This window comes from Garra rufa, chromosome 1 (assembly GCF_049309525.1).
Source record: "Garra rufa chromosome 1, GarRuf1.0, whole genome shotgun sequence".
Taxonomy (NCBI): Eukaryota; Metazoa; Chordata; class Actinopteri; order Cypriniformes; family Cyprinidae; genus Garra; species Garra rufa.
In genome coordinates, this window is record NC_133361.1 from 102,560,973 (window position 1) to 102,582,694 (window position 21,722).

The window sequence follows — 21,722 nt, forward strand, 5'->3', positions numbered from 1 at the left end:
TATAAATCTTTACTCGGACAAGTGACTTTTGTGCATGGACAAGTGAAACATAAATTTACTTACCTATCCCTCAAAAAGTTAATGTCAAGCCCTGGTGAAATGAAAAATGAAAATTTGATTTTTATCCACGTCCATGATATGGCTGGCAGACTGCACCGGTTTTCGTCAAAAATCTTTTGTGTTTCTCTGAGGGAAAAAATGTCACCTACATCTTGGATGCCCTGGGGGTAAGCAGATAAACATCACATTTTCATTTTTGGGAGAAGTATCCCTTCTCATTTGCAGTGACAATTGCAGTGTTCAAAATTTCAATACTAAATAATTTCAATACAACCTTTGATACTTGACAGGACATTTCGGTGCATATTATTTCGCTTCCAAAAATACACTGATTCAAATTCGCCAAGCAATTCGATGTTACTAATCCAGGTATGGCAGAAGAGCAATTGAGCATCGATACAAAATCGACGCCTGTTGCTTTCCGCTTCACCAGCAGGTGGTGAAAGCGAGTCTTGCTGAGACCATTGCAACAAGTGAAACGCGGATTTGCAAAAATGGACCAAGATATAAGTACTGCATAGTTTTAAGATTATTATAAGATCATAAAGAAACAAAAGTATTGTTTATTTGTAATGTGTATATTTGTTAGTTTTCTCTATTAACATCAATTGACCCCATTTATTCATATTACACATCACATACACTGTGTGCATAATTATTAGGCACGTTGATACTGTGGTCATATTTTTTTTTCTAAGCACATTTGCTAGTTATTTTTAACACATCACTGAACAACATGTATTTAAAGATGTATTTCACCAAGAATTCAACTCTGGATGCTGTATATACTGCCCTACAAAGCAAAAAGGCAGTAACTACGCCGAGTGCAGAACTGAGAAAAATGACTTTAAAGTTATCCTGTCATCCAACCTAAGTAGTTGAAGGTAGATTATTGAACATGTGGCTGTTTTGTTACTTTATATTAGCTTATTCTTTGTACATATCAATCCTCATATTTAATTTGATATTTTACCACTATTTTGCAGTTACTGTATTCTTGCTTTGTATGACTTACCAAAAACGTGGCACCATACCAAGGAAAAAGGCAGTAACTACAGATTCTCCAAAAACTATTTTGCCACAACTTGGGCTCTGGGTGTGTTAGATACACTGTATTTGAAATAATTGGAACCATTTGTTTTCCTGAACATGGATATAGTTTTCCCAAACCCAAACTAATTTGACCATTTTAGGTCAATATTTTCCACCCGGAAGCTGTTCTGGTGCTGAAACGGCTGATAAAATCAAAACTAAGCTGTATCAAGGCCCAAATGGGGACAATTTATTTTGAATAGGACTATATTGTTATGTGTGAGTATTAGATTAATGTGTGTCTGGGGGTGTTTCTGTATCTGTAATGTAGTATCTGCTATACCTACAAATCACATTAATGTTAAAGCACTGCAAAACAACTTTTTGCACTGCAAAAAAAGACTGCGTTCACACCGCCCCAAACGTCAAGCATCAGTTGCGGCCAGATTACATGTAAAGTCTATGGTTGAGTCCGTCAGAGGCCCTGAGTTGCGTTGTGTGCGTTGGATTCGTCAACTTTTCAAGCGTTACCTGCGTTTCAAGCATCAACGCAGCAAACGCAAGCAACGCAGAAGTTCAGCTAGCTGAACTTTTGACGGACTTAACGCACTTGACGCAGTGCGTCAACCAATCAGAGTGTCTCACTGTAGCGACATCACCACACGTATCTTGAATGAAGCGGGAGCAAAGAAAAAATCATTTTCAATTTAATTGTATTATATATAATATATAGCCTATATATATTGCTCATTGTAACCGTCTGCAATCGCAGAGAATTGTATGATCCGTCCTCGTTGTTGTTTTTTCGAATGCGTGGCGTGAGTATTTTTGGAATCTTTTTTTTTTACCCGGACAAGGCTTTCACTGACCAGTTCCCATATGGTCTAGCGGTCAGGATTCCTGGTTTTCACCCAGGCGGCCCGGGTTCGACTCCCGGTATGGGAAGGCGGGTTCCTCTTTGCTTCCCTCTTCGAACGGGGTGCACGTCTTCCTGCGTCGAAAGCCTTTTTTGGCCAGCAGTCGAGCTGCAGAAACGTAATAGGCCGAGGTTGTGACCCCACAGATCCGTGCCTTCGGTAGCTCAGCTGGTAGAGCGGAGGACTGTAGGTGGAGCGTTGGCAAGCCTTAGGTCGCTGGTTCGACTTCTGGTTCGAAGGAGGTCATTTTTCATGTGCCCACCTTTTTTGGGGGGGGGCGGCCTTCTGAAAATGGCCAGCAGAGCTTGATTTCACAGTCCGCTGTGGGGGGCAAAAGAGCGTTCCCTGACCGGGAATCGAACCCGGGCCGTGAGAGCGGCAAATCCTAACCACTAGACCACCAGGGAAGAGCTGATCTACTTCTGGCCTGCTAATAGCATGAGAACAAGCAGACAGCAATACAGGCTTCTGTCACGTCGAAAACCAACAAGTCGGGCGCAAGCACGAGGGCCCCCAGGCGGTGGGCCAGTGGCGCAATGGATAACGCGTCTGACTACGGATCAGAAGATTCTAGGTTCGACTCCTGGCTGACTCGTCCTCCGCTGTGGGCCAGTGGTGCAATGGATAACACGTCTGACTACGGATCAGAAGATTCTAGGTTCGACTCCTGGCTTGCTCGAGCACCGCTTTTTGCGTAATGCAGTTTGGTTTTGATGTCATGGCTTGCTGAATTGTTGCCCTATTCCTACGTGCCATCCGAAATATCCGGTTCAAACCGCATCTCAGCCGTTTTTTGGCCAGCAGTCGAGCTGGAGAAACCTAATAGGCAGAGGTTGTGACACCACAGATCCGTGCCTTCTATAGCTCAGCTGGTAGAGCGGAGGACTGTAGGTGGAGCGTTGGCAATCCTTAGGTCGCTGGTTTGACTCCGGCTCGAAGGAGGTAGATTTTCATGTGCCCACCTTTTTTGAGGGGGCCGGCTTTATGAAAGCGGGGCGGTGAGAGCGCCGAATCCTAACCACAAGACCACCAGGGAAGAGCTGATCTAATGCTGGCCTGCTAATAGCATGAGAACAAGCAGACAGCAATACAGGCTTCTGTCACGTCGAAAACCAAGAACTCGGGCGCAAGCACGAGGTCCCCCAGGCGGTGGGCCAGTGCTTGGCAATCCTTAGGTCGCTGGTTCGACTCCGGCTCGAAGGAGGTCGTTTTTCATGTTCCCACCTTTTTTGGGGGGCCGGCCTTCTGAAAGCGGCCAGCAGAGCTTGGCAAAAGAGCGTTCCCTGACCGGGAATCGAACCCGAGCCGCGGCGGTGAGAGCGCCGAATCCTAACCACTAGACCACCAGGGAAGAGCTGACCTAGTGTTGGCCTGCTAATAGCATGAGAACATGCAGACAGCAATACAGGCTTCTGTCACGTCGAAAACCAACAAGTCGGGCGGAAGCACGAGGTCCCTCATGCGGTGGGCCAGTGGCGCAATGGATAATGCGTCTGACTACGGATCAGAAGCTTCTAGGTTTGACTCCTGGCTGGCTCGTGCTCTGCTTTTTGCGTAATGCAGTTTGGTTTTGATGTCACGGCCTTGCCGAATTGTTGCCCTATTCCTACGTGCCACCCGGGCTTTGAGAAAAAGTTGGACACGAAATGAAATCCAAACTAGCCAAAAATCAGCAACTTATCCGGTTATAACCGCGTCTCAGTTTCATTGCTAATCTCATAATTTTTTCATTTCTGTACCTTGACAGACCGGCGATAGGCTGTTTTTCCTTGAGATAACGGTTACAATGCAAGACCACACAATCCTTAGGTCGCTGGGGGGGCCGGCCTTCTGAAAGCGGCCAGCAGAGCTTGATTTCACAGTCCGCCGTTGGGGGGGTGGGGGGCAAAAGAACGTTCTCTGACCGGGAATCGAACCCAGGCCGCAGCGGTGAGAGCGCCGAATCCTAACCACTAGACCATCAGGGAAGAGCTGACCTAGTGTTGGCCTGCTAATAGCATGAGAACATGCAGACAGCAATACTGGCTTCTGTCACGTCGAAAACCAACAAGTCGGGCGGAAGCACGAGGTCCCTCATGCGGTGGGCCAGTGCTTGGCAATCCTTAGGTCGCTGGTTCGACTCCGGCTCGAAGGAGGTCGTTTTTCATGTGCCCACCTTTTTTGGGGGGCCGGCCTTCTGAAAGCGGCCAGCAGAGCTTGATTTCACAGTCCACCGTTGGGGGGGAGGGGGGCAAAAGAGCGTTCCGTGACCGTGAATCGAACCCGGGCCGCAGCGGTGAGAGCGCCGAATCCTAACCACTAGACCATCAGGGAAGAGCTGATCTACTGCTGGCCTGTTAATAGCATTAGAACATGCAGACAGCAATACTGGCTTCTGTCACGTCGAAAACCAACAAGTCGGGCGGAAGCACGAGGTCCCTCATGCGGTGGGCCAGTGCTTGGCAATCCTTAGGTCGCTGGTTCGACTCCGGCTCGAAGGAGGTCGTTTTTCATGTGCCCACCTTTTTTGGGGGGCCGGCCTTCTGAAAGCGGCCAGCAGAGCTTGATTTCACAGTCCACCGTTGGGGGGGAGGGGGGCAAAAGAGCGTTCCGTGACCGTGAATTGAACCCGGGCCGCAGCGGTGAGAGCGCCGAATCCTAACCACTAGACCATCAGGGAAGAGCTGATCTACTGCTGGCCTGTTAATAGCATGAGAACAAGCAGACAGCAATACAGGCTTCTGTCACGTCGAAAACCAAGAAGTCGGGTGTAAGCACGTAGTCCCCCAGGCTTAGGTCGCTGGTTCGACTCCGGCTCGAAGGAGGTCGTTTTTCATGTGCCCACCTTTTTTGGGGGGCCGGCCTTCTGAAAGCGGCCAGCAGAGCTTGATTTCACAGTCCACCGTTGGGGGGGAGGGGGGCAAAAGAGCGTTCCCTGACAGGGAATCGAACCCGGGCCGCGGCGGTGAGAGCGCCGAATCCTAACCACTAGACCACCAGGGAAGAGCTGACCTAGTGTTGGCCTGCTAATAGCATGAGAACATGCAGACAGCAATACAGGCTTCTGTCACGTCGAAAACCAACAAGTCGGGCGGAAGCACGAGGTCCCTCATGCGGTGGGCCAGTGGCGCAATGGATAACGCGTCTGACTACGGATCAGAAGCTTCTAGGTTTGACTCCTGGCTGGCTCGTGCTCTGCTTTTTGCGTAATGCAGTTTGGTTTTGATGTCACGGCCTTGCCGAATTGTTGCCCTATTCCTACGTGCCACCCGGGCTTTGAGAAAAAGTTGGACACGAAATGAAATCCAAACTAGCCAAAAATCAGCAACTTATCCGGTTATAACCGCGTCTCAGTTTCATTGCTAATCTCATAATTTTTTCATTTCTGTACCTTGACAGACCGGCGATAGGCTGTTTTTCCTTGAGATAACGGTTACAATGCAAGACCACACAATCCTTAGGTCGCTGGTTCGACTCCGGCTCGAAGGAGGTCGTTTTTCATGTGCCCACCTTTTTCGGGGGGGCCGGCCTTCTGAAAGCGGCCAGCAGAGCTTGATTTCACAGTCCGCCGTTGGGGGGGTGGGGGGCAAAAGAACGTTCTCTGACCGGGAATCGAACCCAGGCCGCGAGAACGCCAAATCCTAACCACTAGACCACCAGGGAAGAGATGATCTACTGCTGGCCTGCTAATAGCATGAGAACAAGCAGACAGCAATACAGGCTTCTGTCACGTCGAAAACCAACAAGTCGGGCGCAAGCACGTGGTCCCCCAGGCGGTGGGCCAGTGGCGCAATGGATAACGCGTCTGACTATGGATCAGAAGATTCTAGGTTCGACTCCTGTCTGGCTCGTGCTCTGCTTTTTGCGTAATGCAGTTTGGTTTTGATGTCACGGCCTTGCCGAATTGTTGCCCTATTCCTACGTGCCACCCGGGCTTTGAGAAAAAGTTGGACACGAAATGAAATCCAAACTAGCCAAAAATCAGCAACTTATCCGGTTATAACCGCGTCTCAGTTTCATTGCTAATCTCATAATTTTTTCATTTCTGTACCTTGACAGACCAGCGATAGGCTGTTTTTCCTTGAGATAACGGTTACAATGCAAGACCACACAATCCTTAGGTCGCTGGTTCGACTCCGGCTCGAAGTAGGTCGTTTTTCATGTGCCCACCTTTTTTGGGCGGGCCGGCCTTCTGAAAGCGGCCAGCAGAGCTTGATTTCACAGTCCGCCGTTGGGGGGGGTGGGGGGCAAAAGAGCGTTCCCTGACCGGGAATCGAACCCGGGCCGCGAGAGCGCCGAATCCTAACCACTAGACCACCAGGGAAGAGCTGATCTGCTGCTGGCCTGCTAATACCATGAGAAAAAGCAGACAGCAATACAGGCTTCTGTCACGTCGAAAACCAACAAGTCGGGCGCAAGCACGAGGTCCCCCAGGCTTAGGTCGCTGGTTCGACTCCGGCTCGAAGGAGGTCGTTTTTCATGTGCCCACCTTTTTTGGGGGGCCGGCCTTCTGAAAGCGGCCAGCAGAGCTTGATTTCACAGTCCACCGTTGGGGGGGAGGGGGGCAAAAGAGCATTCCCTGACCGGGAATCGAACCCGGGCCGCGGCGGTGAGAGCGCCGAATCCTAACCACTAGACCACCAGGGAAGAGCTGACCTAGTGTTGGTCTGCTAATAGCATGAGAACATGCAGACAGCAATACAGGCTTCTGTCACGTCGAAAACCAACAAGTCGGGCGGAAGCACGAGGTCCCTCATGCGGTGGGCCAGTGGCGCAATGGATAACGCGTCTGACTACGGATCAGAAGATTCTAGGTTCGACTCCTGGCTGGCTCGTGCTCTGCTTTTTGCGTAATGCAGTTTGGTTTTGATGTCACAGCCTTGCCGAATTGTTGCCCTATTCCTACGTGCCACCCGGGCTTTGAGAAAAAGTTGGACACGAAATGAAATCCAAACTAGCCAAAAATCAGCAACTTATCTGGTTATAACCGCGTCTCAGTTTCATTGCTAATCTCATAATTTTTTCATTTCTGTACCTTGACAGACCGGCGATAGGCTGTTTTTCCATGAGATAACGGTTACAATGCAAGACCACACAATCCTTAGGTCGCTGGTTCGACTCCGGCTCGAAGGAGGTCGTTTTTCATGTGCCCACCTTTTTCGGGGGGGCCGGCCTTCTGAAAGCGGCCAGCAGAGCTTGATTTCACAGTCCGCCGTTGGGGGGGTGAGGGGCGAAAGAGCATTCCCTGACCGGGAATCGAACCCGGGCCCACTAGACCACCAGGGAAGAGCTGACCTAGTGTTGGCTTGCTAATGGCATGAGAACATGCAGACAGCAATACAGGCTTCTGTCACGTCGAAAACCAACAAGTCGGGCGGAAGCACGAGGTCCCTCATGCGGTGGGCCAGTGGCGCAATGGATAACGCATCTGACTACGGATCAGAAGATTCTAGGTTCGACTCCTGGCTGGCTCGTGCTCTGCTTTTTGCGTAATGCAGTTTGGTTTTGATGTCACGGCCTTGCCGAATTGTTGCCCTATTCCTACGTGCCACCCGGGCTTTGAGAAAAAGTTGGACACGAAATGAAATCCAAACTAGCCAAAAATCAGCAACTTATCTGGTTATAACTGCGTCTCAGTTTCATTACTAATCTCATAATTTTTTCATTTCTGTACCTTGACAGACCGGCGATAGGCTGTTTTTCCTTGAGATAACGGTTACAATGCAAGACCACACAATCCTTAGGTCGCTGGTTCGACTCCGGCTCGAAGGAGGTCGTTTTTCATGTGCCCACCTTTTTTGGGCGGGCCGGCCTTCTGAAAGCGGCCAGCAGAGCTTGATTTCACAGTCCGCCGTTGGGGGGTGGGGGGCAAAAGAGCGTTCCCTGACCGGGAATCGAACCCAGGCCGCGAGAGCGCCGAATCCTAACCACTAGACCACCAGGGAAGAGCTGATCTGCTGCTGGCCTGCTAATAGCATGAGAAAAAGCAGACAGCAATACAGGCTTCTGTCACAGTGGTGCAATGGATAACACGTCTGACTATGGATCAGAAGATTCTATGTTCGACTCCTGGCTTGCTCGAGCACCGCTTTTTGCGTAATGCAGTTTGGTTTTGATGTCACGGCTTGCTGAATTGTTGCCCTATTCCTACGTGCCATCCGGGCTTTGAGAAAAAGTTGGACACGAAATATCCGGTTAAAACCGCATCTCAGTTTCATTGTTAATCTCATGATATTTTCATTTCTGTACCTTGACAGACCGGCGATAGGCTGTTTTTCCTTGAGATAACGGTTACAATGCAAGACCACGCTTGTTTTTTCGAATGCGTGGCGTGAGTATTTTTGGAATCTTTTTTTTAACCGGACAAGGCCTTCACTGACCAGTTCCCATATGGTCTAGCGGTCAGGATTCCTGGTTTTCACCCAGGCGGCCCGGGTTCGACTCCCGGTATGGGAAGGCGGGTTCCTCTTTGCTTCCCTCTTGGAACGGGGCGCACGTCTTCCTGCGTCGAAAGCCGTTTTTTGGCCAGCAGTCGAGCTGCAGAAACCTAATAGGCCGAGGTTGTGACCCGACAGGTCCGTGCCTTCGGTAGCTCAGCTGGTAGAGCGGAGGACTGTAGGTGGAGCGTTGGCAAGCCTTAGGTCGCTGGTTCGACTTCTGGTTCGAAGGAGGTCATTTTTCATGTGCCCACCTTTTTTGGGGGGGGCGGCCTTCTGAAAATGGCCAGCAGAGCTTGATTTCACAGTCCGCCGTGGGGGGCAAAAGAGCGTTCCCTGACCGGGAATCGAACCCGGGCCGTGAGAGCGGCAAATCCTAACCACTAGACCACCAGGGAAGAGCTGGTCTACTTCTGGCCTGCTAATAGCATGAGAACAAGCAGACAGCAATACAGGCTTCTGTCACGTCGAAAACCAACAAGTCGCGCGCAAGCACGAGGGCCCCCAGGCGGTGGGCCAGTGGCGCAATGGATAACGCGTCTGACTACGGATCAGTAGATTCTAGTTTCGACTCCTGGCTGACTCGTGCTCCGCTGTGGGCCAGTGGTGCAATGGATAACACGTCTGACTACGGATCAGAAGATTCTAGGTTCGACTCCTGGCTTGCTCGAGCACCGCTTTTTGCGTAATGCAGTTTGGTTTTGATGTCACGGCTTGCTGAATTGTTGCCCTATTCCTACGTGCCATCCGGGCTTTGAGAAAAAGTTGGACACGAAATATCCGGTTAAAACCGCATCTCAGTTTCATTGTTAATCTCATGATATTTTCATTTCTGTACCTTGACAGACCGGCGATAGGCTGTTTTTCCTTGAGATAACGGTTACAATGCAAGACCACGCTTGTTTTTTCGAATGCGTGGCGTGAGTATTTTTGGAATCTTTTTTTTAACCGGACAAGGCCTTCACTGACCAGTTCCCATATGGTCTAGCGGTCAGGATTCCTGGTTTTCACCCAGGCGGCCCGGGTTCGACTCCCGGTATGGGAAGGCGGGTTCCTCTTTGCTTCCCTCTTGGAACGGGGCGCACGTCTTCCTGCGTCGAAAGCCGTTTTTTGGCCAGCAGTCGAGCTGCAGAAACCTAATAGGCCGAGGTTGTGACCCGACAGGTCCGTGCCTTCGGTAGCTCAGCTGGTAGAGCGGAGGACTGTAGGTGGAGCGTTGGCAAGCCTTAGGTCGCTGGTTCGACTTCTGGCTCGAAGGAGGTCATTTTTCATGTGCCCACCTTTTTTTGGGGGGGCGGCCTTCTGAAAATGGCCAGCAGAGCTTGATTTCACAGTCCGCCGTGGGGGGCAAAAAAGCGTTCCCTGACCGGGAATCGAACCTGGGCCGTGAGAGCGGCAAATCCTAACCACTAGACCACCAGGGAAGAGCTGGTCTACTTCTGGCCTGCTAATAGCATGAGAACAAGCAGACAGCAATACAGGCTTCTGTCACGTCGAAAACCAACAAGTCGCGCGCAAGCACGAGGGCCCCCAGGCGGTGGGCCAGTGGCGCAATGGATAACGCGTCTGACTACGGATCAGTAGATTCTAGTTTCGACTCCTGGCTGACTCGTGCTCCGCTGTGGGCCAGTGGTGCAATGGATAACATGTCTGACTACGGATCAGAAGATTCTAGGTTCGACTCCTGGCTTGCTCGAGCACCGCTTTTTGCGTAATGCAGTTTGGTTTTGATGTCACGGCTTGCTGAATTGTTGCCCTATTCCTACGTGCCATCCGGGCTTTGAGAAAAAGTTGGACACGAAATATCCGGTTCAAACCGCATCTCAGTTTCATTGTTAATCTCATGATTTTTTCATTTCTGTACCTTGACAGACCGGCGATAGGCTGTTTTTCCTTGAGATAACGGTTACAATGCAAGACCACGCTTGTTTTTTCGAATGCGTGGCGTGAGTATTTTTGGAATCTTTTTTTTACCCGGACAAGTCTTCTACTGACCAGTTCCCATATGGTCTAGTGGTCAGGATTCCTGGTTTTCACCCAGGCGGCCCGGGTTCGACTCCCGGTATGGGAAGGCGGGTTCCTCTTTGCTTCCCTCTTCGAACGGGGCGCACGTCTTCCTGCATCGAAAGCCGTTTTTTGGCCAGCAGTCGAGCTGGAGAAACCTAATAGGCAGAGGTTGTGACCCCACAGATCCGTGCCTTCGATAGCTCAGCTGGTAGAGCGGAGGACTGTAGGTGGAGCGTTGGCAATCCTTAGGTCGCTGGTTCGACTCCGGCTCGAAGGAGGTAGATTTTCATGTGCCCACCTTTTTTGAGGGGGCCGGCTTTATGAAAGCGGGGTGGTGAGAGCGCCGAATCCTAAACACAAGACCACCAGGGAAGAGCTGATCTAATGCTGGCCTGCTAATAGCATGAGAACAAGCAGACAGCAATACAGGCTTCTGTCACATCGAAAAAACCAAGAAGTCGGGTGCAAGCACGAGGTCCCCCAGGTGGTGGGCCAGTGGTTGGCAATCCTTAGGTCGCTGGTTCGACTCCGGCTCGAAGGAGGTCGTTTTTCATGTGCCCACCTTTTTTGGGGGGCCGGCCTTCTGAAAGCGGCCAGCAGAGCTTGATTTCACAGTCCACCGTTGGGGGGAGGGGGGCAAAAGAGCGTTCCCTGACCGGGACTCGAACCCGGGCCGCGGCGGTGAGAGCGCCGAATCCTAACCACTAGACCACCAGGGAAGAGCTGACCTAGTGTTGGCTTGCTAATATGATGAGAACATGCAGACAGCAATACAGGCTTCTGTCACGTCGAAAACCAACAAGTCGGGCGGAAGCACGAGGTCCCTCATGCGGTGGGCCAGTGGCGCAATGGATAACGCGTCTGACTACGGATCAGAAGATTATAGGTTCGACTCCTGGCTGGTTCGTGCTCTGCTTTTTGCGTAATGCAGTTTGGTTTTGATGTCACGGCCTTGCCGAATTGTTGCCCTATTCCTACGTGCCACCCAGGCTTTGAGAAAAAGTTGGACACGAAATGAAATCCAAACTAGCCAAAAATCAGCAACTTATCCGGTTATAACCGCGTCTCAGTTTCATTACTAATCTCATAATTTTTTCATTTCTGTACCTTGACAGACAGGCGATAGGCTGTTTTTCCTTGAGATAACGGTTACAATGCAAGACCACACAATCCTTAGGTCGCTGGTTCGACTCCGGCTCGAAGGAGGTCGTTTTTCATGTGCCCACCTTTTTTGGGCGGGCCGGCCTTCTGAAAGCGGCCAGCAGAGCTTGATTTCACAGTCCGCCGTTGGGGGGGTGGGGGGCCAAAGAGCGTTCCCTGACCGGGAATCGAACCCAGGCCGCGAGAGCACCGAATCCTAACCACTAGACCACCAGGGAAGAGCTGATCTGCTGCTGGCCTGCTAATAGCATGAGAAAAAGCAGCCAGCCATACAGGCTTCTGTCACGTCGAAAACCAACAAGTCGGGCGCAAGCACGAGGTACCCTAGGTGGTGCGCCAGTGGTGCAATGGATAACACGTCTGACTACAGATCAGAAGATTCTATGTTCGACTCCTGGCTTGCTCGAGCACCGCTTTTTGCGTAATGCAGTTTGGTTTTGATGTCACAGCTTGCTGAATTGTTGCCCTATTCCTACGTGCCATCCGGGCTTTGAGAAAAAGTTGGACACGAAATATCCGGTTAAAACCGCATCTCAGTTTCATTGTTAATCTCATGATATTTTCATTTCTGTACCTTGACAGATCGGCGATAGGCTGTTTTTCCTTGAGATAACGGTTACAATGCAAGACCACGCTTGTTTTTTCGAATGCGTGGCGTGAGTATTTTTGGAATCTTTTTTTTTACCCGGACAAGGCTTTCACTGACCAGTTCCCATATGGTCTAGCGGTCAGGATTCCTGGTTTTCGCCCAGGCGGCCCGGGTTCGACTCCCGGTATGGGAAGGCGGGTTCCTCTTTGCTTCCCTCTTCGAACGGGGCGCACGTCTTTCTGCGTCGAAAGACGTTTTTTGGCCAGCAGTCGAGCTGGAGAAACCTAATAGGCAGAGGTTGTGACCCCACAGATCCGTGCCTTCGATAGCTCAGCTGGTAGAGCGGAGGACTGTAGGTGGAACGTTGGCAATCCTTAGGTCGCTGGTTCGACTCCGGCTCGAAGGAGGTAGATTTTCATGTGCCCACCTTTTTTGAGGGGGCCGGCTTTATGAAAGCGGGGCGGTGAGAGCGCCGAATCCTAACCACAAGACCACCAGGGAAGAGCTGATCTAATGCTGGCCTGCTAATAGCATGAGAACAAGCAGACAGCAATACAGGCTTCTGTCACGTCGAAAACCAAGAAGTCGGGCGCAAGCACGAGGTCCCCCAGGCGGTGGGCCAGTGCTTGGCAATCCTTAGGTCGCTGGTTCGACTCCGGCTCGAAGGAGGTCGTTTTTCATGTGCCCACCTTTTTTGGGGGGCCGGCCTTCTGAAAGCGGCCAGCAGAGCTTGATTTCACAGTCCACCGTTGGGGGGGAAGGGGGCAAAAGAGCGTTCCCTGACCGGGAATCGAACCCAGGCCGCAGCGGTGAGAGCGCCGAATCCTAACCACTAGACCATCAGGGAAGAGCTGACCTAGTGTTGGCCTGCTAATAGCATGAGAACATGCAGACAGCAATACTGGCTTCTGTCACGTCGAAAACCAACAAGTCGGGCGGAAGCACGAGGTCCCTCATGCGGTCTATCTCGATAGTTTAGCTAAACCGCCCTAAACCGTTTCCCATTCATTCTCAATGGTAGTGCTAAACCACTACGGATGCAATATTCTTTTGTCCACTAACGCTCTAGTGGCGCTCTTCCGTGTTTCGTCTCCCCGGGAAGTTTGAAGTCGCCATTTTCATACTGACTCGGAGCGTGAAATACATTCAGTGAAGATCTGCCTCGTTCATTTTATTCAGCACATCTATCAAAGGTAAGTTACTGTATTTATATATATTACCTTATAGGTTACGTTTTGGGTGCTGTTAATAATGATATCCAATTAGTTGTTGAGCGAAAACGCCCGCTTCGTTCCGTTGGTCGTCATTAAACTTTACGCTGTCTGCTTTTGTTTACTATTATATCATCAAAGGTTGATTTGCACGCAAAGTTATGAATGAACATGATCGTTTTATATGTTCATGTGTACAGTTTTTATGTCATTCGGTTAAACTATCCGTTTAGTTACCATGACATCACTCATTTGGCTTGTGGTAAATATGAGCTAAATGATGAATGAATATGTTTTTTTTTTACGTTTATGTGGTTTTCATTTGGTGATGTTAAATAAGCTATGTATGGCATAGATTTCAGTAGTAATGTGTTGATAACTCGCAGATACACATTGCACTGTCCAAGGTAGCTTACTGCTGTAAATTCTTTGTGCAAATTAGATAAGGTAGACTTTAATATATGTCCTTTACGTTGCACAAGCCTTAATAGCCTAATTTTAGAAACAAATATATGGGCTTTATAATAATTTTACAACTTTCAATGTGTGAAATAATACACATCCATTAAACAACATAACCTTTTGAGATAAAGCTATCAAACCATCTGTAAAAATATCTAAATAGTATTCCCTGTCATGCACAAGACAGAATATTCCTTAATTATTTTTATATACACTACTAATAATAAAAGGAATATTCTGAAAAAGAAAACTAGTCTTGTGCATGACAGGGAATAATATTTATAGATGTTTACAGTTGATTTGATAACTTTATCTCAGACCGTATGTGTGTGCATATATATATGCCTTGCGCAACGTAAAGGGCATATATGTTATAACATAACAGTGCAAAGAGTTTGATTGGTTTTGACAAATAAACCTAAAATTCAGTTTTTCTTTCATGGTAGATCAAGATGCAGAAAAAAGTGCTGTTCTTCCCAGGGAGAATGTGCATTATACTAACTGTCCTAAGGACTATGAATTCGTGCCATGATGAATTGATACCAACTACAATGAGGGTCAGTATGCATTTTTGTTCTGCATTCATGTTTCATTGGGTATTAACACTTGAATGCAGGCTTGTTCACTGAGTCAGATTGCTCCTTTAATTAAGTTTTACTTATATAGCTAAAACTAACTAAAAAAAAGCACAGAAGTAATGTATCCAATCTCTGTGATCTTCAGGGTTAGGCCACATGTTTCCAAACAGGATTGGGGCCATTCATGAATTGAATTGAGAATGAATGGTAAATTCCAGTTCACTTGGGTTTTGTGTTCATGGTTAAGTGCAAACTTAAAAATAGGGACACGTCCTAGATTATGGGGAAACCCGCCACAGTGATAATTAACTTCTCCATTTTCCTTGGGAACTAATGTGGCCGGAACCAAGTTTACAGGACTGCGTTCTTTGGAAACCTCTCAGCGGTGAACTTCTACATTCCGATTGGTTGCCGCCGAGCCGCGTCATAGCTCATTACCATAAGAGATGTAGTGAGAGATGCAGTGAGAGGAGCAGATGCAGTGAGAGATGCAGTGAGAGGAGCAGGAGCAGTGAGAGATGCAGTGAGAGATGCAGTGAGAGGAGCAGATACAGTGAGATATGCAGTGAGAAGAGCAGATGAGAAGAGCAGATGCAGTGAGAGATGCAGTGAGAGATGCAGTGAGAAGAGCAGATGCAGAGAGAGATGCAGTGAGAAGAGCAGATGCAGTGAGAGATGTAGTGAGAGGAGCAGATGCAGTGAGAGATGCAGTGAGAAGAGCAGATGCAGAGAGAGATGCAGTGAGAAGAGCAGATGCAGTGAGAGATGTAGTGAGAGGAGCAGATGCAGTGAGAGGAGCAGTGAGAGATGCAGTGAGAGATGCAGTGAGAGATGCAGTGAGAGATGTAGTGAGAGGAGCAGATGCAGTGAGAGATGCAGTGAGAGGAGCAGATGCAGTGAGAGATGCAGTGAGAGGAGCAGATGCAGTGAGAGACGCAGTGAGAGGAGCAGATGCAGTGAGAGGAGCAGATGCAGTGAGAGATGCAGTGAGAGATGCAGTGAGAGATGCAGTGAGAGAAGCAGTGAGAGAAGCAGTGAGAGAAGCAGTGAGAGATGCAGTGAGAGGAGCAGATGCAGTGAGAGATGCAGTGAGAGGAGCAGATGCAGTGAGAGATGCAGTGAGAAGAGCAGATGCAGTGAGAGATGTAGTGAGAGGAGCAGATGCAGTGAGAGACGCAGTGAGAGATGCAGTGAGAGGAGCATGTATTTTTGAGACGAAAATTATCCCTTTGGCTAATTATGTTTTGTAGATGTGAGTCTGTGTTAAGAGTTTAGAAAAAAGTATCTGAAGTATGGGTAAGCGTTTGTTAGCGATTGAAAAACTGTAATTCATACTTTTTTACAGGATACAGGTTTTTATACTGTATCTAAGGTTTAGAACATTGTTTTTGCTTTTGTGGGATGTTGTGTTAACATTCGTAAATACTACAAAAACAATCCATAATTTTGTTGGTAGGTATAGCTTGTCTGTTAAGAAAATGTAAGCACTGTGGAAATGTGTTCACTGACTCCATATTGGGTGAAAATGACATGGAATGTGTGAATGGTATGGCCACAAAAGACCGATGCTGTGCTAATTGTGTTTAGAGTTTTGAAAATGTGACAACTGTTTGGACAAACGCTTGTTAGCGACTGAAAAAAAACTGTAAGATGGTCTCAAGGTACACAGTGTGTAAATGTAAGCATTTTAAATCTATGACAGGCAGGAGAAGGAAACATATGGCTGTTTTAGTTCCTACTAACACCAACACTATACTATTACTAGCATATATTGTAAACTCTGAAATGACTGATGGTTTTGTATGTTATAGTTCCATCTGCTGCACTATCCAAACCAACTCCTGATACAAGTGCTGGATTGAAGGCATCACCAGCTGATGGTAAAAACACTGTAATCTAGATTATGTAATCAAATGTTGAGTTAATTTTGGTTACATAAATATAATAAGACACCTGTGGCTCTTCCAGCAGAACTGATGTTCCTAGTGAAGGAGACCTCAGCAGAGAGGCCTGAGTCAACTCCAGGTATGTTTCCATTTTAGTGTAGGGCTGATGATCAGACAGGGTTTCCGCGGGGCATTAAAAGTATGAAAGTCAAGAAAATTACATACGATGTAGCCTAGTTAAGCAACGTGAGCGGAACAAAAGAGAGTGCTGTTTTCAGAACATTACCTCGATTGCAGATTTGTCATTCAATAAACAAGTAACAATTAGTGTTTTGTTACGGAATAAATCAGCGTTTTTTTTTTTAGTTAAATCATTTTTGAGTCGATGAATCATTGATACATTCATAAAGACAGACACTTGATTGATTCTTGAATGAATCAGCAGAAAACAATTTAAGGGGGAAGATATCATGAATATGCTGATTTAAGTAAGGTTAGAAGTGATGCAGTTTAAATTATATAGATTTTCTCACATATCCAAGACTATCATCATTGCATTGTCAAAATCAATGGCACTTAATATAAAACATATAACCGGTCAAAGTTTGGGATCATTAAGATTGTTTAATGTTTTTGAATAGTCTATATTATATAATATGTAATATATATAGTATAGTATAATATAATATTTAAATTTATGATACTTTTTAGGTGAATGCATTTTAAAATATAACTTATATGTGACCCTGGACCACAAAACCAGTCTTAAGTCGCTGGGGTATATTTGTAGCAATAGCCAAAAATACATTGTATGGGTCAAAATTTTAGATTTTTCTTTTATGCCAAAAATCATTAAGAAATTAAGTAAAGTTCATGTTCCATGAAGATTTTTTGTAAAATTCCTTCTGTAAACATATCAAAATGTAATTTTGATTTGTAATATGCATTGTTAAGAACCTAATTTGGACAACTTTAAAGGTGATTTTCTCAGTCTTTTTGATTTTTTTGCATCCTCAGATTTCTGATTTCAAATAGATGTATCTCAGTCAAATATTGTCCGATCCTAACAAACCATACATCAATAGAAAGCTTATTTATTGAGCTTTCATATGATGTATAAATATCAGTTTTGTCAAATTTAACCTTATGACTGGTTTTGTGGTCCAGGGTCACATATTATATGTGATTGTATTATGTGATTCAATTTGAATTATAGCTTCATAATGCCAATCCTTAGTAAAGTCACACTAAAATGCTGATTTGCAACATTTCTAATGATCAATATATACACACACATATGTTTTTGCTTCACAATTTTGTTGAAATCATGATACATTTTATTTTTCAGAATTATTTGATTAATAGAAAGTAATATATAACATTTCCCAAGGAAAAATTAACTTGATCAAAAGTGAAAAGACATTTTTTATGTTAAAAAATATTTTATTTCAAATGAATGCTGTTATTTTTTAACTTTCTATTCATCAAATAATTTAAAAAAATTGAAAATTAAAGGGAAAAAATGTGTTCAATATTAATAAGAAGAACCTTGGATAATGTTTGAGCACCAATAATCATAACAGAGCAGCAAATCAGTATATTAGAATGATTTCTGTAGGATCATGTAACACTGAAGACTGGAGTAATGATGCTCAATATTCAGCTTTTATCACAACAATGAACTACATTTTAACAGATACTAGCATAGAATTTTTTTTTTTTTTAGCCTTGGTGAGCAGAACAGAATTGTTTTTAAACATTAAAAACCTTTGACCATTTATATATTTATGCACGTTTCTTCAACTAAGCTGAGGAACATAAATATTTGCGAAAGTCACATTACACAGACCCAAATAGTTAGTCAAGTTTTAAGGTCTGAAACTTAGATTACAAGAGAAATTGTTTATATTTTACTATTTTTTTGCAATGAACAACTGTAATTTCCACCACATCACAATATACAGCTGTTGTTTAAAAATAGAATAACTTATGTCACTCAGGAATTGTCTTAAGATCATTTTTGTAACTAGTTTAACCATTTTTTTCAGATTGTAAAATATGTATACAGTTGTCAACGAGACAAATTAACTGCCCTAAGGTCCAAATCATGAACTGTACACCTGTCACACTCTGAAACTAAACATTGGTTTGGGTAAGATCTTATTAGATAAGGAATATTGAATTTTTATATTAAGTAGAGCATGATCTCATAAATTGTGGATGAATGTTTAATGAGTGATGAGACCTTTATAAATATAAAAAAAATGTGTGTGTTGGTGGAAATGAAATGGAAATGACATGAAATTAACATAATTGTAGGGAAGCTTCATACCAATGCTGGAACATGACTGGACTGAAACATTTGCAGTCCTGCAAATCTACTGTCGATCTAATCCATATTAATTGTACTTTGTAACCATGAATGTCATTTGCACCACAAAGGACAGTGTGGTGGAAATGACATTTCTGTAGATTATTTGTGGAAAAAATGGAAGATAGCTTCACTGATTGGCTTTGAATTAATACTTAGCATTTCATGTATTTAAAATACTCTTATTTACCTAACATTTTTTGCTTTTTAATAGCACCTTTGAAGGAACAGCATGTGGTGGAAATTACACATAATAAATATATTAACTGATCAAGCAATATTTACTTTGATGTTTCTTAATTTGTTGTTGCTGAAAATTTAAATTTCTCCGTGTCCAACATGTGCTCTGATGCCACTCAACATTTTCATAGAAACACACAGTATTGTGGTGGAAATGACTGGAAATTAATAGTTACCAGATAAGTAATATTTATAAACTGTATTTTCATTGTTGAAGTTTAAAAGTCTGGGTGTGCAACAAGGAGACCTAAAAGGAGGTTGAAAAGTATGGAAAAATCATAATAATAAAGTATGCAAAAAATGTTAAGGTGGTTTTAATTTTAGCTTAACAAAGGAAGAGGAATTTGTCAAAAAAAAAAAAATGACCAAAGAACAAAAAAAGTACCTATTGTCACGGGTTGTGTGGCTTAAGGGAAGAGCACGAAGCAAGAATATTCCAATGCAGTCTTTTAATATAATCCACAACGAAAATACAGGAGAGCAAGGAGAATCACACACATGGGAACATCTAATAGCAGACAAAGGAAATGGGGATAACGCAGGACTTAAATACTAGAAGGTTAATTAGGGAGAACTGAAACAGGTGTGTAGCAATTAATCAAAAACCATGGGAACAAATGAGGAACTAACTCAGACAGGAACACAACAGAACAAACATGTGACATTTCGCCCCCTCCCGGAAAGGCGCGTCCTCGCGCCGACAAAGAGTCCAACAGAGGAGGGAGGGTGGGGGTTCAGGAGGCGGGCGTGGGGCAGGCGAAGGGCAGGCAATGGGAAAGGAGTAAAGTTCAGGAGGCCAGGGTGGAGTAGATGGAGGAAGGAGCCAGGGAGGAGCCAGAAGCAGGAGGAGCCAGATGGTAGTCCAGAGACCAGCCAGGACGAGGCCCCAGGGCGGAGTCGAAGGAGGGAGGAGCCATGGTGGAGAGATGGCAGATGACACCCTGGGGACGAGCGATGGAGACGGAGCTACTGGCAGAGGTGACCCAGGTGGAGCCGAGCAGACGGAGAGCCAGGGTGACACAGAGGGTCCAGAGGGCCAAGGCGGAGCTGATGGCTCAGGCGAATGAGGCGGAGATGTGGATCCGGAAGACCGCAGCAGAGCCGGAGCGACAGAGGACAAAGGCGGAGCTGGAGGGAAGGAGGAGCCTGACAGAGCCGGAGGGACAGAGTGACAAGGCGAAGCCGGAGGAATGGAGTCCCGAGGCGGCGGATGGTCGACGACTGACCAAGGCGGAGCCGGAGAGACGAGGGAGCCCGGTGGAGCTGGTGGGATGACGGGCCATGGTGGAGATGAGGGAGCCAGGAGCCAAGGCGGAGCCGAAGGGTCGGAGGACCGAGGTGGAGTCCAGGACTCGGAGGCTGGAGGTAGAGACTGGGGATCGACCCGCCTAGGCGGAGCTGGAGCCTGGAAGTCCCGAGATGGATCCACAATCCTAGATGGCGCAGCCTGAGGGTGAGCTGAGGGACAGACAGGCACTAGCAGAGACAGGGCTGAGGAACTGGCTGGTTTGAGTGGAGGCGGGAGAGGGAGGCTGGGTGGGAACTTCAGAGACTCTGGACGGCTGGACGGGACCAGCGGAGGGTCTGGAAGACTGGACTTGACTGGCGGAGATTCTGGACGGCTGGATGGAGCTTTCGGAAACTCTGGAAGACTGGATGTGACTGGCGGAGATTCTGGACGGCTGGGCGGAACCAGCGGGGACTCAGGACGGCTGGGCGGAACCAGCGGAGACACAGGAGAGCTGGACGGGACCAGCGGAGACACAGGAGAGCTGGACGGAACCAGCGGAGACACAGGAGAGCTGGACGGGACCAGCGGAGACACAGGAGAGCTGGACGGAACCAGCGGAGACACAGGAGAGCTGGATAATATCTCCCCAAACCAGTCTATAAGATCCACTTCAAATATTTCCAAAAGTTCTTTATGATAATATCCATAGCTCAGCTGCAGCTCACCCTCAGTGTTAGGAGTGTGGGCGGGACCTCCCTCTAAGCCCTCGATCTCCACAAGGACTCCTACGGTGTTGCACAGTGTAGCCGGCTCACACACCTGGTCAGTCGCGTCATCAGGCTCAATCTCCGGGGCGATGATGTCCTCTGTCGCTTTAATTGCGGCAGATCGTGGCGCTTTAATCGCTACGGGCTTTGGCTGTGCGGCTGCGGTGGGCTCTGGCTTGTGCTCCGTGCTGCGGGGTGATGAAAGCTGGCTGGGCTCTGGATCGGGAGTGGGGCTGGAGAGGTCTTCCTGAACAGGACAGACGGAGAAATACAGTCCATTACTCTCCAGCGCCCACTCCACGAAGGCGGCGAAATCCTCCCTTGGACCGTTCGCTGGTAGGCGTGCCTTACACGGCTCGCTCAGGCTGGCGTGATAGAAAACACTGAGCGAGCGATCCGGGAAGTGTGTAAGACACGCCAGATCTAAAAAGTCCCTTGTGTGGTCCTCCAGCGAACGGTCCTGTTGCTTCAGGCAGAGGAGTTGGACTGCTGGCAGATCCATTCCGGGAGAGGGAAGAAAAAAAAGAAACAAACCAAAACAAAAGGAAGAAAAAACGCCGCAAATAAACTGTTGTTTGGTCTGCTATTCTGTCACGGGTTGTGTGGCTTAAGGGAAGAGCACGAAGCAAGAATATTCCAATGCAGTCTTTTAATATAATCCACAACGAAAATACAGGAGAGCAAGGAGAATCACACACATGGGAACATCTAATAGCAGACAAAGGAAATGGGGATAACGCAGGACTTAAATACTAGAAGGTTAATTAGGGAGAACTGAAACAGGTGTGTAGCAA

At 46.9% G+C, this 21,722-nt stretch overlaps 16 non-coding genes across 16 annotated transcripts; 12 read left to right on the forward strand and 4 right to left on the reverse strand.

Moving 5' to 3' along the window:
- The first annotated feature begins 1,965 nt into the window (after positions 1-1,965).
- On the forward strand, positions 1,966-2,037 carry trnae-uuc (transfer RNA glutamic acid (anticodon UUC)). Its single transcript has one exon. It is a non-coding gene; the product is annotated as a tRNA-Glu (tRNA).
- Positions 2,038-2,531: 494 nt separating this feature from the next.
- On the forward strand, positions 2,532-2,604 carry trnar-acg (transfer RNA arginine (anticodon ACG)). Its single transcript has one exon. It is a non-coding gene; the product is annotated as a tRNA-Arg (tRNA).
- Positions 2,605-3,288: 684 nt separating this feature from the next.
- On the reverse strand, positions 3,289-3,360 carry trnae-cuc (transfer RNA glutamic acid (anticodon CUC)). The gene has a single exon. It is a non-coding gene; the product is annotated as a tRNA-Glu (tRNA).
- Positions 3,361-5,766: 2,406 nt separating this feature from the next.
- Positions 5,767-5,839, forward strand: trnah-aug (transfer RNA histidin (anticodon AUG)). Its single transcript has one exon. It is a non-coding gene; the product is annotated as a tRNA-His (tRNA).
- A 724-nt stretch (positions 5,840-6,563) lies between these two features.
- Positions 6,564-6,635, reverse strand: trnae-cuc (transfer RNA glutamic acid (anticodon CUC)). Its single transcript has one exon. It is a non-coding gene; the product is annotated as a tRNA-Glu (tRNA).
- A 115-nt stretch (positions 6,636-6,750) lies between these two features.
- Positions 6,751-6,823, forward strand: trnar-acg (transfer RNA arginine (anticodon ACG)). Its single transcript has one exon. It is a non-coding gene; the product is annotated as a tRNA-Arg (tRNA).
- A 566-nt stretch (positions 6,824-7,389) lies between these two features.
- trnar-acg (transfer RNA arginine (anticodon ACG)) lies at positions 7,390-7,462 on the forward strand. The gene has a single exon. It is a non-coding gene; the product is annotated as a tRNA-Arg (tRNA).
- Positions 7,463-8,372: 910 nt separating this feature from the next.
- trnae-uuc (transfer RNA glutamic acid (anticodon UUC)) lies at positions 8,373-8,444 on the forward strand. Its single transcript has one exon. It is a non-coding gene; the product is annotated as a tRNA-Glu (tRNA).
- Positions 8,445-9,398: 954 nt separating this feature from the next.
- On the forward strand, positions 9,399-9,470 carry trnae-uuc (transfer RNA glutamic acid (anticodon UUC)). The gene has a single exon. It is a non-coding gene; the product is annotated as a tRNA-Glu (tRNA).
- A 954-nt stretch (positions 9,471-10,424) lies between these two features.
- On the forward strand, positions 10,425-10,496 carry trnae-uuc (transfer RNA glutamic acid (anticodon UUC)). Its single transcript has one exon. It is a non-coding gene; the product is annotated as a tRNA-Glu (tRNA).
- Positions 10,497-10,622: 126 nt separating this feature from the next.
- On the forward strand, positions 10,623-10,709 carry trnay-gua (transfer RNA tyrosine (anticodon GUA)). The gene is given in 2 exon segments: positions 10,623-10,659; positions 10,674-10,709. It is a non-coding gene; the product is annotated as a tRNA-Tyr (tRNA).
- Positions 10,710-11,079: 370 nt separating this feature from the next.
- On the reverse strand, positions 11,080-11,151 carry trnae-cuc (transfer RNA glutamic acid (anticodon CUC)). The gene has a single exon. It is a non-coding gene; the product is annotated as a tRNA-Glu (tRNA).
- A 115-nt stretch (positions 11,152-11,266) lies between these two features.
- Positions 11,267-11,339, forward strand: trnar-acg (transfer RNA arginine (anticodon ACG)). Its single transcript has one exon. It is a non-coding gene; the product is annotated as a tRNA-Arg (tRNA).
- A 964-nt stretch (positions 11,340-12,303) lies between these two features.
- trnae-uuc (transfer RNA glutamic acid (anticodon UUC)) lies at positions 12,304-12,375 on the forward strand. Its single transcript has one exon. It is a non-coding gene; the product is annotated as a tRNA-Glu (tRNA).
- A 126-nt stretch (positions 12,376-12,501) lies between these two features.
- trnay-gua (transfer RNA tyrosine (anticodon GUA)) lies at positions 12,502-12,588 on the forward strand. Its single transcript is given in 2 exon segments — positions 12,502-12,538; positions 12,553-12,588. It is a non-coding gene; the product is annotated as a tRNA-Tyr (tRNA).
- Positions 12,589-12,957: 369 nt separating this feature from the next.
- Positions 12,958-13,029, reverse strand: trnae-cuc (transfer RNA glutamic acid (anticodon CUC)). Its single transcript has one exon. It is a non-coding gene; the product is annotated as a tRNA-Glu (tRNA).
- Positions 13,030-21,722: the final 8,693 nt, after the last annotated feature.